Source organism: Typopeltis vanoorti, chromosome 11, assembly GCF_054136105.1.
Source record: "Typopeltis vanoorti isolate ZY-2024b chromosome 11, IOZ_Tvanoo_1.0, whole genome shotgun sequence".
NCBI classification, from domain to species: Eukaryota; Metazoa; Arthropoda; class Arachnida; order Uropygi; family Thelyphonidae; genus Typopeltis; species Typopeltis vanoorti.
In genome coordinates, this window is record NC_143559.1 from 59,918,251 (window position 1) to 59,931,036 (window position 12,786).

General features: G+C 35.4%; 1 protein-coding gene across 1 annotated transcript in view; it reads left to right on the plus strand.

Annotated features, from left to right (window-relative positions):
* The window catches only part of LOC150101624 (demethylase ALKBH6), a 68,410-nt gene that overhangs the window by 12,707 nt on the left and 42,917 nt on the right, over positions 1-12,786 (plus strand). The gene's annotated exons all lie outside the window — the stretch shown is intronic.

Genomic DNA, 12,786 nt, shown 5'->3' on the forward strand with positions numbered 1-12,786 from the left:
ATTAAACTTACAAAACAACAGTTATACAATTTCTATATTATTCGGAAGAAAGGTTCTGAAGTTCTTGTGTAACAGTGCAATTAATCTCGAATTTATATCAGTGATATAGTTGATTTATTGCTTTCCACATCCCATCTGCTAAATTGACCCTGCTTAATGAAACCTATTCACATGTAACCTGAGCATTGTCTTGGTTCTTATTGCATGGTATAGGTACAAAGCATTTTGGATGCTTCTTGGAATAAAGCTGTAGTTATTTATGAGAAGATGTCTTAGCCATGCAACATTCTCTACCTTCTTATATTCAAGATACCTTGATTTGTGGAATTTGTTTTCCTTCAGTGTAACTTTAATGTCATTTATGTGAACATTAAAGATACCTTGAGAAAAAAAAATACTCCAATGAGATCTCTTTGGCCTACATAACAAATACTTCAGCAATAATAATAGATGGCAGTCAAAAAAATTAGAATCAGACGTGATTGTCTGAGACAGATATTGTCTTCTTAAGTAGAATAACTTCAAAATATTGAATTCATGGGTTTGAATCCACTTTAAGTTTCGCTTACCACTTCTCTGTGGTAAGTGAATTTTATTGTCTAGTGCATGATCATTGGCTTGAAAAATTTTCGGCATTATGTTCGGTCTCTGAAGTGGGATTTCCAAATGATCTAACCCTTAGCCAACCCATAGCATTCACTAATTTTTGTGTGCAAAATTCACATACACAGTGGAAAGAAAACAGAACTGATAGTTTATCTGAGAAATATCTCTGGTCTTACTGCATTTATAGTGAGTTCCGTGATCTAGATCAGCACTTCCCAAACTGTGGGCCATGACCCCCTTGGGGGCTGTAGATTTTGTTGGGGAGCATGAAATAATGAAAATAAATTTAAAATCTTTTAAGACTAAGTAGATTTTTTTTATCTTAAAAGAAACATATTTAATTTTTATTATTGCTTTTTTATTTTTTATATTTTAATGGAAAAAAATCGCACATTGGTGCGGGTACATGAATTTTGCTTCCTGCATATTTTGGCATTTAATGAATATTAGTAAATATATGCTTATTCAGATAAGTTTCATTTCAAAGCAGAAATCTAAGAATTGTAAATATTTCACCTGATATTGGTGTAGCAGTATCGAAACACATCACATTAAATTGTTATTAAACTTTTATGTTTTTAATTCTTTCTTTATTACTAATCATTTTATGTTTCATGTGCTTGTACTGTAAATGTACAATAACAATATATCTATTTATATAAAATATAATGTGGCATGTCAAATGTGTATGTAAGATGCTAAAAATGTAATATTTGCATTTGATTTTTGCAATATTCACTGTGTATGTTTTGTATTGAATATAAATACAATAAATATTATAATAATATATGTCTATATATTAAGATTTTTTTCGAGGGGGGAGGCGTGAAATATTTTAATTTTTCCAAAGGGGGCACTGGCATCCAGAAGTTTGGGAAGCACTGATCTAGATGACCTATTAACCAGCTTATAACTATCCATAGCTGTCAAAGCTCTGCAGTTGCAATTGGCCAAAAGTTTTGCAGCTGGTAAAAGTCTGATTTTTCATAGCATAAAGCAGTTACAGATTAAAATTGATGCTTATAATGAACACTATTTCCACTTGTTCTGTGTATATGCAATTTTTTTCCTGGACTGGCTGAATGGATTTTATTTGGATTTAGAATCTTTACAGGAGCTTTGAGCCTGCTTATTTTGGTCATTCACTTTTGTATGGAAACAAAAGAACAAAATATGTTAAACGTTGTAATATCAGGTACAACTTTTGGAAACATTTTATCAAAATGTACTCAGACCAGACCTTCTACGGTTCTTAGCGAACCTGTAAGTGCCCATGTTGCTAGTGTCACAAGTATGAATCTATTGGTGTATAGTGTGGCTTTTTATTGTATAATTATATGCTTTATTTATTATTATTATTTTTTTTCTCTCCCATGCCAGATACAGATGTTCTTCAGTAGATATCTAAAGAAGCCTGTCTCTGATATGGAAAGCTTCAGCATGAAGATGGTTCTGCCCCTGGATTTTTTCCAGTGGATGCATTGTGAGAATTGCTTCATGTATGCTCCGAAAAATATGAAAGATTTTGTGGACCGTCAAAGTAAATGAAAAGAAAAGCATTAATGTATATGAAAAATGTATTAGGTTAGTGTTTTGAAATGGGAGCTAGAGTTGCCAGTAGTCAACAAAAATCGCATGGAAGTGTGAGTCATGATAACAAAGGGACTGTAGTAGACTAGCTTAAGCGAGAGTCGAAAAATAAAGTGAAATGAAGCATCTGGAAGATGAGATTAAACATTAAGGAAGAAATTGGTTGATGTGAATTTTCAAAAAGGAGGAAGTTAGTTTATAAAAAAGAGTCAAAGGATAATTGTATATCATTGTATGGAGACTATCATTAGAGGTGTGATGAGTGACTAATGAAGTACACAAAACTAATAGCTGATCCTTTGCAGAAGAGAGAGTGAGCATCAGAATTAGTGGTAGGTGTGGACATGAATGACTTAGTTGGTGTGTGTGTGGGGGGGGGGGGGGGGAATGTTGATAGGCTTGAAAAAGTTGATGTAGGATGTAAAGGATAAGTAGTTAGTTTCACCCAGATATGACAATGGTGAGTTGAGAAAGAGAGCAGAGATAATAACAAGATGGCTGCCTTGTGTGAGACAAAGGCAGTTCAGTTTGTAAATTTGAAGGAAAATTGGAATGGTTTGAATTGGATGGATTACACTTGAATGGGTTTGGCATTTAGATAGGCTGTTGTTTGCTGAGAAGGCACAAAATCAACAAGTGAATGTAGTTAATCAAAGCGTGCTTGGAAGCAGGATAGCACAGCTAAACAGGTCATAACAACAGAAGATGGATAAGAGGTTGACAATGTAGTTTTGCCAGGACAAGTTGATGGAATACATGAAGGTGAGGATGAGACAGGTATGAATAGCAATCAGTCAGGATCGGAGAAATGGAAGTGGTCAAACCAAAGAGGTGTGGTATAGCGGATGGAGTAGGGATTGTTAGTGGTAGAATGGCCATGAAGATGGGGATTACATTTGTACACAAATGTGAGGAGTATTTGAAATAAGAGAGCTAAGTTTGATGCATTGAGTCAGTATGCCCAAAGTGAAATGTGGTTATCTGAGGATGAGGTAATCAGGGGTAGAAATGGAAGGATATATAATTTTGATTGCATATTTTATATTGTGATTTGATTGCTGATAATGATTGCAGAGGAATTGTCCACAAAGTGTAGAAGTTTGATAGTACACCCACTTGCAGATTTTCAATCTGTATGCTGTGAAGTTGAAATTAACATTTTAGTATCTGATAGAATGCTCTTATAGGCATAGGGAATTTAGAGAATACCGATTGTGATGTGTGTAGCCAAATTGATTGGGCATGTAAACGGTAATTCTAATTGGAGATTTTAATTATAGGAATATAGAAAGGAAGGAGATAGTGTATGGGAACAAGGAGTATGGCAGCAAAAGTATGGTTACAGAAATGCATCAACTATGTAATATGGTATTGAAAGAAGGGAAAATGCCAGAGGAGTGGGTGAAATCGATATTAGTGACATCATACAAGAAAGGAAATAAGCTAGAATGCAAAAATTATAGAACAATTGCCTTGACAAGTCATCTTGGTAAGGTGGTGATGATGATATTGACAGAAAAATTGAGAACACAATTGGAAGCATACCTTGCAGATAAGCAAGCAGGATATTAGGAAAGATAAAAGTACAATCCAATAGATTTTGATAATGCAGAGAAAGCTAGGAGAAAAAACAAAAACATATATACTTTTTGATTTTCAGAAGGCAATTTGACAGTATCAACCAGAAAGTGATATTAGCAGTGCTAGACTATGGAATTGACAGAAAACTAATAGTTATATTAAGATCTTTATAAGAATGCAGTTGCAGCAGTTAGAATAGGTGATAATTTGGAGCAATGGTTTAAAACAAGCAGAGGTGCTAGACAGTGGAATCCAATATCGCCAAACATTTTCATTGCACATTTAAAAAGCGCAATGGATAAAATGAAGGAAGATGCAAAAGGAATATCAGTGCATAGGATGAGAATTAACAATCTGAGATTTGTAGATGACATTGTTATTATGGAAGAAGATGAAAGAGAACTACAAAAAAACATTGAAAAGGTTAAATGAGGAAGGAAGGAGATTTGGACTTGTTATGAACATAGAAAAAACAGATAATGGTGTTTGGTGAGAAGAACATAAAACAAAAGATACAAGTGGATGGAACTGATATAGAAAATGTAGAATAATTCACATATTTGGGAAGCAATATGACATGATTTTGACTGTGAAAAAGATCATAATTGCAAAGGGAAGAACAAATCTGAAGGCCATGGGTAACATCTGGAAAAGTAATCCTTTCTTTTAGTGTTGCACGGTGATCAGCATTCATTTTAGAAATAATGGACTTTACAACCGTGTTAAAAAATAACTTTTAATATCCCGATGTTTTGATCTTCGTATTAAGATCATCATCTGTAGTATATACAAATACACAAACTGAGTTACATTACATGCAGTGAGTAAAGAAACAATGAATTTGATCACAGGTTATTCTACTGGCATGACTTCTAGTGAAAAAAAAAAAATGTATTAATTATTTAGAAAATACATCAGGCTAAATTCTATTTAGGATAACATGAATAAACATTCTTTCTTACAGATGGTTTTCTTTTAATAACAATGATGTCCTATTTTTAGCATTTACACTTGTTATTTTTGATTTATGATCCTGGATTTTCTACAGTCTTGTTTATAGCTGCTCTTAGAGAGGAAGGTTCTGTGGGTCGAATATGTGTCAGTTTCCAGTAAACAATGAAGGGAAGATTGCCAGAAGGAAGATGTGTGACAAGTGTATCTAGGAACGGAAGTGTGTTCCATTTTTCAATCTCACTTGTGAACTGTATGCGTTTTTGTTGTTTGTTTAGGTGGCTAAGGAATGTGTCTGGTGGCCATGGGGCCAGATTGCGTAAACATCAATGTTATCTAAGCCAGACTTTGGATTTTAAAGGAGAGGAATCTAGAGTATGTTGCTCAAAATGTTCCATATAAAAGTTAGCAATGGGGGGGGGGGGGATAATGGTGAGCCCATTCTTTTTGTAGGTAGAAAGCATTTTGCCATACAAAAACACTACTTAATTCTACATAAGTCAGTTACCACACGGCCTGAAGATACAGTCAAAAAACTATTTCTGCACTACACTCGTTCCCCAAGAATATACAGGCTACTGAAAATTCACAAAGAAAACACACCACTACGGCCAATTGTCGAAGGGATAGATAGCCTGAATTATCACGTAGCCAAGAAATTAGTGGCAACACTCAAGGAGTTGGTAGGTCATTCTCCCTCCTATATCAGAAACACAACACTTCATAAACATCATCAAAGGCATTACATTAGAAAAAGGTGATTTATTAGTCAATTTTGACGTCTCTGCCCTCTTTACGAATGTCCCAATCAGTGACGCAATCCTTTTACAGAACAAATTCCCTCCAGACATCACGGTGCTCTTTGTGCATGTATTACGTTCTGGTTATTTTGTACAGCAAAACTCTTTCTACCTACAAAAAGAAGGCATAGCCATGGGCTCACCATTATCCCACCTATTGCTAACTTTTATATGGAACATTTTGAGTAACATGCTCTAGATTCCTCTCCTTTAAAACCCAAAGTCTGGTTTAGATACGTTGACTATGTTTTGCAATCTGGCCCAATGGCATCCAGCCACTAGACACATCCCAAAGTGTACCAGTCTGGCAACCAGAAGCTGTTAAAGGTAATTGTCCAAATTTCACCCTCACGGAATAGAATTAAATTTGAGAGTTTAGAATGTACACAAGAATATACCTATCTGATTAGATTTGTTTTCCTTGGATTATTTTACATTGGCCAATGATGTTCCAAACAAACTGGATTAGCTGGAGTGTAATGTAGTTTGGTATTTAGGATCTCTTGATTTGTTGTGCTATAACCTTTGACACATCTTGGTAATTTGGCAGAAGTAAGTTTTGCAGAAGACATCTTTCAAAGACCTATCATACTGCAGACATGTTGAAGGTTTTTTTTTATTTTTGCTTGATTATAAATTAAAGATGCTAAGAAATTGTTGTTTAATCCTTTATCCAAGTGTAAGCAAACTAAGTTTGTGCATGAAGTATCTTCATGACTAGACTACTTGTATATAGTTTAGTGACTTTATTATTATGTGACACCTCCAGGGAGTATAGGGACTCATGCAGGGAGGGCATCTACTCTACAACTTCTTCTCCACCAACTGCAACTACCATCATCGTCTACACCAACGCCATCTACTGCCCATTACCACCACTAGCATTTTCACATATGATCACAAACATCCATGCCCATGACGGGATTCAAACCTGCAGCCTTTTGGTTGGAGAGTGGCTGACCAGGCTAGCAAAAAAAGTTTCTCCACTTGGTAACTAGACTTAGGTTCAACTAAGTGTAACTTAGAGTGAACACAGAGAACATAAGTGCCAATTCCACTGAAGTTACACAGCCCTTCAAGGGACTTCATATTAATCGGCTTAGCATGAAGTCACTAAATTATATACCAGTAGTCTAGCATGACGATACTTCATACACAAACTTTCTTAGCTTACACTTGACTGGTTGAGCCCTCCCAGTGAGGGATTTTAAGTATGTATTTTTTGACTGTGGATCCGTGTGTATTCACAGGCCGGTTTGCCTGTTCTGAAGGATGAAAAACTCAAGTTTCCTGGTGAAAAAACCCTTTATCTCTGTATGAGACCAGCTAACTCACCAAAAGGATGTATGCTTTTGTATTATTGGAGGTAAAGGGTTTTTTCACCTGGAAACTTGGATTCTTCGTCCCTCAGAATAGGAAAACCAGCCTGTGAATACACACAGATCTACAGTCAAAAAATACTCAAAATCCCTCATTGGAAGGGCTCAGCTGATCCTAAGGGATGGATGAGGAAAAAATTGGGAATCCCACACAACGTCCTTTTGGGTATGTAGTATGCTGCACATTATGGGAGTAGCTAGTACCCAGACCAATTTTGACTTATTCAGATCAATGAGATCTCAAAGGTTGACCATTGGTAAAAGCTATTTTCGTTTTGTATTTCTTGATTATTTTTTCATCTTAACTAAATACTTGGTTTGTGTCTAATGTCTTTCCATGCTCTAATTTTGGGTTTCCTTTGTTTTTAAAAATTGCATTTTTCTGCCTTTATTTTATTTTGATCTTCCTTTTTAACATTTCATATTTCTTACTCATGTAATAGAGACTGCATTGTTGGCTTATTTAATTCCTTACTTTTAATTTAATTCAATTTAATTTAATTACTGATTTTTGAAGGACTTCATTATCTTTCGCTCAGGTATACAATGCTATAATGCAGGTAATGCAATCGCCTACTATACGGAAGCGAAACATGGACCATGAAAAGGAAAGATGAAAAACGAATTCAAACAGCAGAAATGAAGTTCCTCAGAAAAACAGCAGAAATGAAGTTCCTCAGAAAAACAGCAGAAATGAAGTTCCTCAGAAAAACAGCTGGATATACCAAGTGGGACGACAAAACAAATGAAGAAATCTTACAATCCCTAAAAATCAAACCAATTAATTACTACATAAGACAGTATAAACAAAAATGGCTAGAACATTTAAATCGAATGGACAACAGCAGACTACCAAAAATATTATACAGATACAAAATAAGTGGAAAAAGAAGAATCGGAAGACCAAGAAAGAGATGGCATGAGACCGGAACAGGCCACATGGCCTATATTCCATCTTAAGAAGAAGAAGATATATTGTACAGAGTTGAAGGACAAACCACATCCCTGTGTTATACCTTAATTTCTATCTCATGTTTATCTGTTACTTAATTGAAACTTTCTCTATCTAATTTCTGTATAGTTTATACATTTAAGTACATAACAGATGAGCTTTTTTCCCATTAAACTTCATAATTCTTTTTCTCTTTATTTTATCATTCTACTCAGGTTTTAAGACATAAGGCTGCGCTGTTAGCCTAGTGGCTGTGCGCTTCACAACCATATGCCTGGGGAAGGGGTGTCCTAGGTTCGATTCCCGTTGGTGACGTGAGGAGCTGAAGGATCTTCCTCAGCCATAGCCAAGTTAGCTGGTCTTGGGCATGGACAATAGGGTCCCCCCCCCCCCCCCAGTTTATCCTGGGGTTTTCATCTCACAAAGCAGGCAAACCGGCCTTGAGAACTCAACACTACAGACATATGATACACTAGGGCATAGGGCTTGACCACCTTATCCTGTGAACAGTTTAAGGTCCAATGATCAATAAACCCTTGACACCACAAGATAAAAGAGGGGAAAAGGAAGATGAGATGTTTTAAGACATTATCTCTGTCATTTTCCTATCTAAAACCACCTTGTTCTTCTGAGATTAGATTATCTGCAATATTTCTAAGTCTTATTCAAATTTTGTCATATTTTGTAACCTGTGATATATTTTGTATATGTATTTAATAAATTTGTTCTTTGTTAATTTGTCAGAGATGACAAATTAACAAGGAACAAATATGTAAGATATTTGTAAATATCTTACATATTTGTTATGTAAGATATGAACTTAGATTAAATATGTAATCTATGAACTTAACTTTTAGCCAATCAGATGCTGCAACTTCACATATCTTCCAACAGTTATTTCTTAACCTCCCAAACGGCTAGGACGTCTATAGACGTCCAGCTAAATCTGGATATGTTTCAACCTACCTGTTTAAATAACGTGGATAAGAAGTGCAATTTGACTGTCATGTCCATTAGAAAGTGTGATAAACCCTCACGCTGAAGAGAACGGTTAATCGGATTATCTCGCGTTCGTAACTGCCTCTCAGTTGCCTATAACAAGAAACGCACTTCCTTGTTCCATGCTGGTCAACTGGATTTCAGTTATATAGGATAGACTAAAAATAGAGAAATTATTTATATTTTTGTTTTCTCTTTTTATTGTACAATACAATTTTAATGTCTGGACAAAATAAAGATCTTGTATAATTTGTTCACTTAAAAATATTTAAGTGAACAAAGCCTTACCTTGGAGAACCAATTTAATTTTTTATTTTTTTGCACTAATTTTTTTCTAATCACTTACTAGACAAAAGATTTTTCTTTGTTCTCGAAGAAATTAATTCACGATAATTATTTAAAATATTCTTTTTAAAAAAAAAAAAAAAGAAAACCGGCTGTCGACGTTCCAGTTTATATTATTTTTATTTTTGTACAAAACCTTCGAAATTGAATAATACTTCACAGATTTCCTTTAGGACACGCTTGAGCAACTTTGCTTTATAGAGAATAACATGAAATTCTTTAATCATATTTTCATATTACTAAATTTTTTTCTTCATGTTGTATAGTAATCTACTGTTCTTTGTACTTTCACTTTCTTGGTTTCCTTGCATAATTGGTCATTACAAAATGAAATTAACAGTTATGATTTAAATTTATATTTTCTGCATAATTCGGATGTTTTATTCTCCAATTTTTAAAGTAAGCGATACATTTGCTTATTTTTATCATTCAAAATATGTATATCAAAATTTCATTTCCTTTCACAATAGAATTGAACTTTATTTCGCCTCTGATAGTTTAATCCCCCCCCCCCCGGTGGCATTACTATCACACACCTGAAAACTTATGAAACATAGGTACAGTTTTTATTTAATTCGTTATTTTTCTCTAGTAATTGTTCCACATAACTTTAATTTTTCGATACTGAAACTATGTGGTGAGTATTATAAATCGGACAATATACATATTATTTATGTATATTGTCTGATATTGAGAGACCCTTTACTGGGGAAAGGTTACTGCATTACAGTGGATAATTACTATGTGTCCTGAACTCGTTGATTTGCTTTTACAGCATTGTACAGATAGTTATGGTACTGTAAATGCAAAAAGGCGAGATATGCCTCCAGATCTGGCTTCAGGAAAGCTATCGAAGGGGGAAATCCGAGCTTATCAGCGAGGGAAAGTCTTTGCACTACGTTGGAAAGACAAAAAAGATGTTTTTCTGCTGTCTTCCCTGCGCAGTCCATCAATGGAAGCCATGGAGAAGCATGGTTTGAAGAAAAAAAAAATTGCTGTGTGTGCATACAACGACACTATGGGTGGAGTCGACAGGTGTGATCAGCAGCTATCATTATGCTCTGTAATGAGGAAACAGCATAAAAAATATTACAAAAAAGTGTTTGGACATGTATTAGATTTTGTTATTTGGAACAGTTTCCTCCTGCACAAGAAAAAATGTTTGTCTACCATAACATATCTAGAATACAGAATAGAAATTGCGAAAGCATTGCTGCATGCACACGCGCCTTCTTCAGCAAGCAGAAAAACAGGAAATCCTGTCAGACATCTGAGGTTGAACGCTGCTAACTCCAACCATTTTCCCAAAAATCTACCGGCTAATAATAATAAAAAAAAAAAAAAAAACCTGCACGCAAATGTTATGTATGTAATAAAAAAAATATCAGAAAGGAAACAAAGATCTGGTGCCCTGAGTAAAACTCCTTTGTGTGTTTACCCTTGCTTCAAGGTGTTCCACACTTTTCAAGAATTTTAAATTCTGAACAGTATGAAATAAAAAATGTTTGTTTTCAAGGCCATTAAAACAGTCCTTTTCATTACCACAAATATTGATAGAGGGATACCTGAATGAACTGTTTCCTTTTTCATCTTGAAGGCGAATTTTTAAGTTCTTTTTATGACACAGAATATTTTCGAAGGAATAAAATACAAGAGGAACTGGAATACTCTTTCCAGTTTTAGAGGAACTAAAACTTATTAGAATTTATTAACTGGGGGGGCATAGCCCCCCAGTTAATAAATGAAATATATAAATAATAATGGGAACATTTTCACCTTACCAACACTCAACATTGATCTGATATGGGTTCCAAATTTCTTGTTTCGGAGATATATATTACAAAGTTCGTAATAAAAATTTCTGCTACAATGAAGTTTGACATAATCAACAATATTATTACTACCTTATTTCTGTTTCTCATGTGGGAGAAAAACGGTAAAATGTCACTCATATAATTATATGAGATGTTATAATGGCAAAAATAGTAAGAAAAAAGTCCTTTGTACTTTCTCTTCAAAACACAAAGAAAGAACATTGTAAATTCAGGCAGTGGAAAAGAAAATACTGCATATTTTTCTTCTCTTTTCTGATTTTTTTTTTCTTGTAGTACAAGGAAGAAATCACTGCATATGATATAGAGGCAGGAGGGAAAAAATCTGGAAATTGGTTACGTTATAACGAATAGAGAAATCATGTCAGAAAAATTATTCACGTAAGATTCTAATCTCAGCAGACATAACATTTTCTTCTAGATTACATATCTAAAGTAACTGAACCTTTGCTACTATTTTACACTAAAATGAACGGGTATGTTCCCCAAGTGATTTACGTTTGTAACAGCTGTCTTGCGAACGATTTATGAAATAAATTATCTGAAATATCCGCAGATTGGTTAGGTCTCTACCCCCCACCAAAAAAAAGATGATTATTATTATTGTTCCGGGAAACTCCAAGGAGTCGACAGACTCATCGAGGGAGGCCCTAACATCATGTCTGGAACAACTATTCAACATTCACACAGTATCTATCATATCTTGCCTTGAACTCATTCACGGTCGTAGCACCCACAACAGACTCTGGAGGCTTATTCCACTCATTCACCACTCTCCAAGTAAAAAACCTAGCTCTAACACCCTTGTCAACCATGCTCTTGCCCAGCTTCCATGCATGGCCCCTAGGCCTCCCACCACCAGTCATATTTTCAAAAATATCTTCTGGATCAATCTTATAAAAACCCTTCAGTAATTTGAATGTCTCAATCATATCACTCCTCCTTCGCCTATTGTCCAATTTCTGCAACCCACAAATCCTCAACCTATTCTCATAAGGTTCATTCCACAGACCTGCTATCATCTTGGTCACTCGTCTCTGGACCCTCTCCACTTCCTCCCCATCACGAAGAAACCCTGGTGCCCATAAGTGAAGCCCATAAGACCCCATCTGGCACAGAAGTCCAGATGGGATCTTATCAAGGCTCGATACAGAGGAACAACTTGCTTCTCTCTGCATGTAAAAGTATTTTTCATAAGCCAAGTGATTTGGTGAGCTGTTTTAGTTACTTTTGCAATGTGCCCCCTAAACTTCAACTCCCTATCCACCAGCTCCCAAATCCCTGGCCTCATCAATCTCCTGGAGTACGGTTCCACCTACTTTTCACCCCAAAATGCATAACCTTACACTTTGCCACATTAAACTGACATCCATTTTTCCTAGCCCAGTCCTCCAAACTATCCAAATCATCCTGTAAAATTTTGACATCCTGTGCACTCACAATTGCTCTATCCAACTTTGCATCATCAGCAAACAAGTGAACACTTCGTCTCAAATCCTTTCCTATATCATTGATGAACAAATTGAAAAGCAGTGGTCCAAGAACAGAGCCTTGCGGCACTCCACTAGGCACAAGACGTCTTTTTGACTCCACTCGTGAATAAACCACTCTCTGGTATCTCTCCTTCAACCATCCTCCTATCCATCTTACCAAACCTATATCTATCCCCATCTGCTCCAGTTTACTGATTAGGGTTCCATGTGGTATCCTGTCAAAGGCCTTGGCAAGGTCCAGTAGTATCACTGTAAACC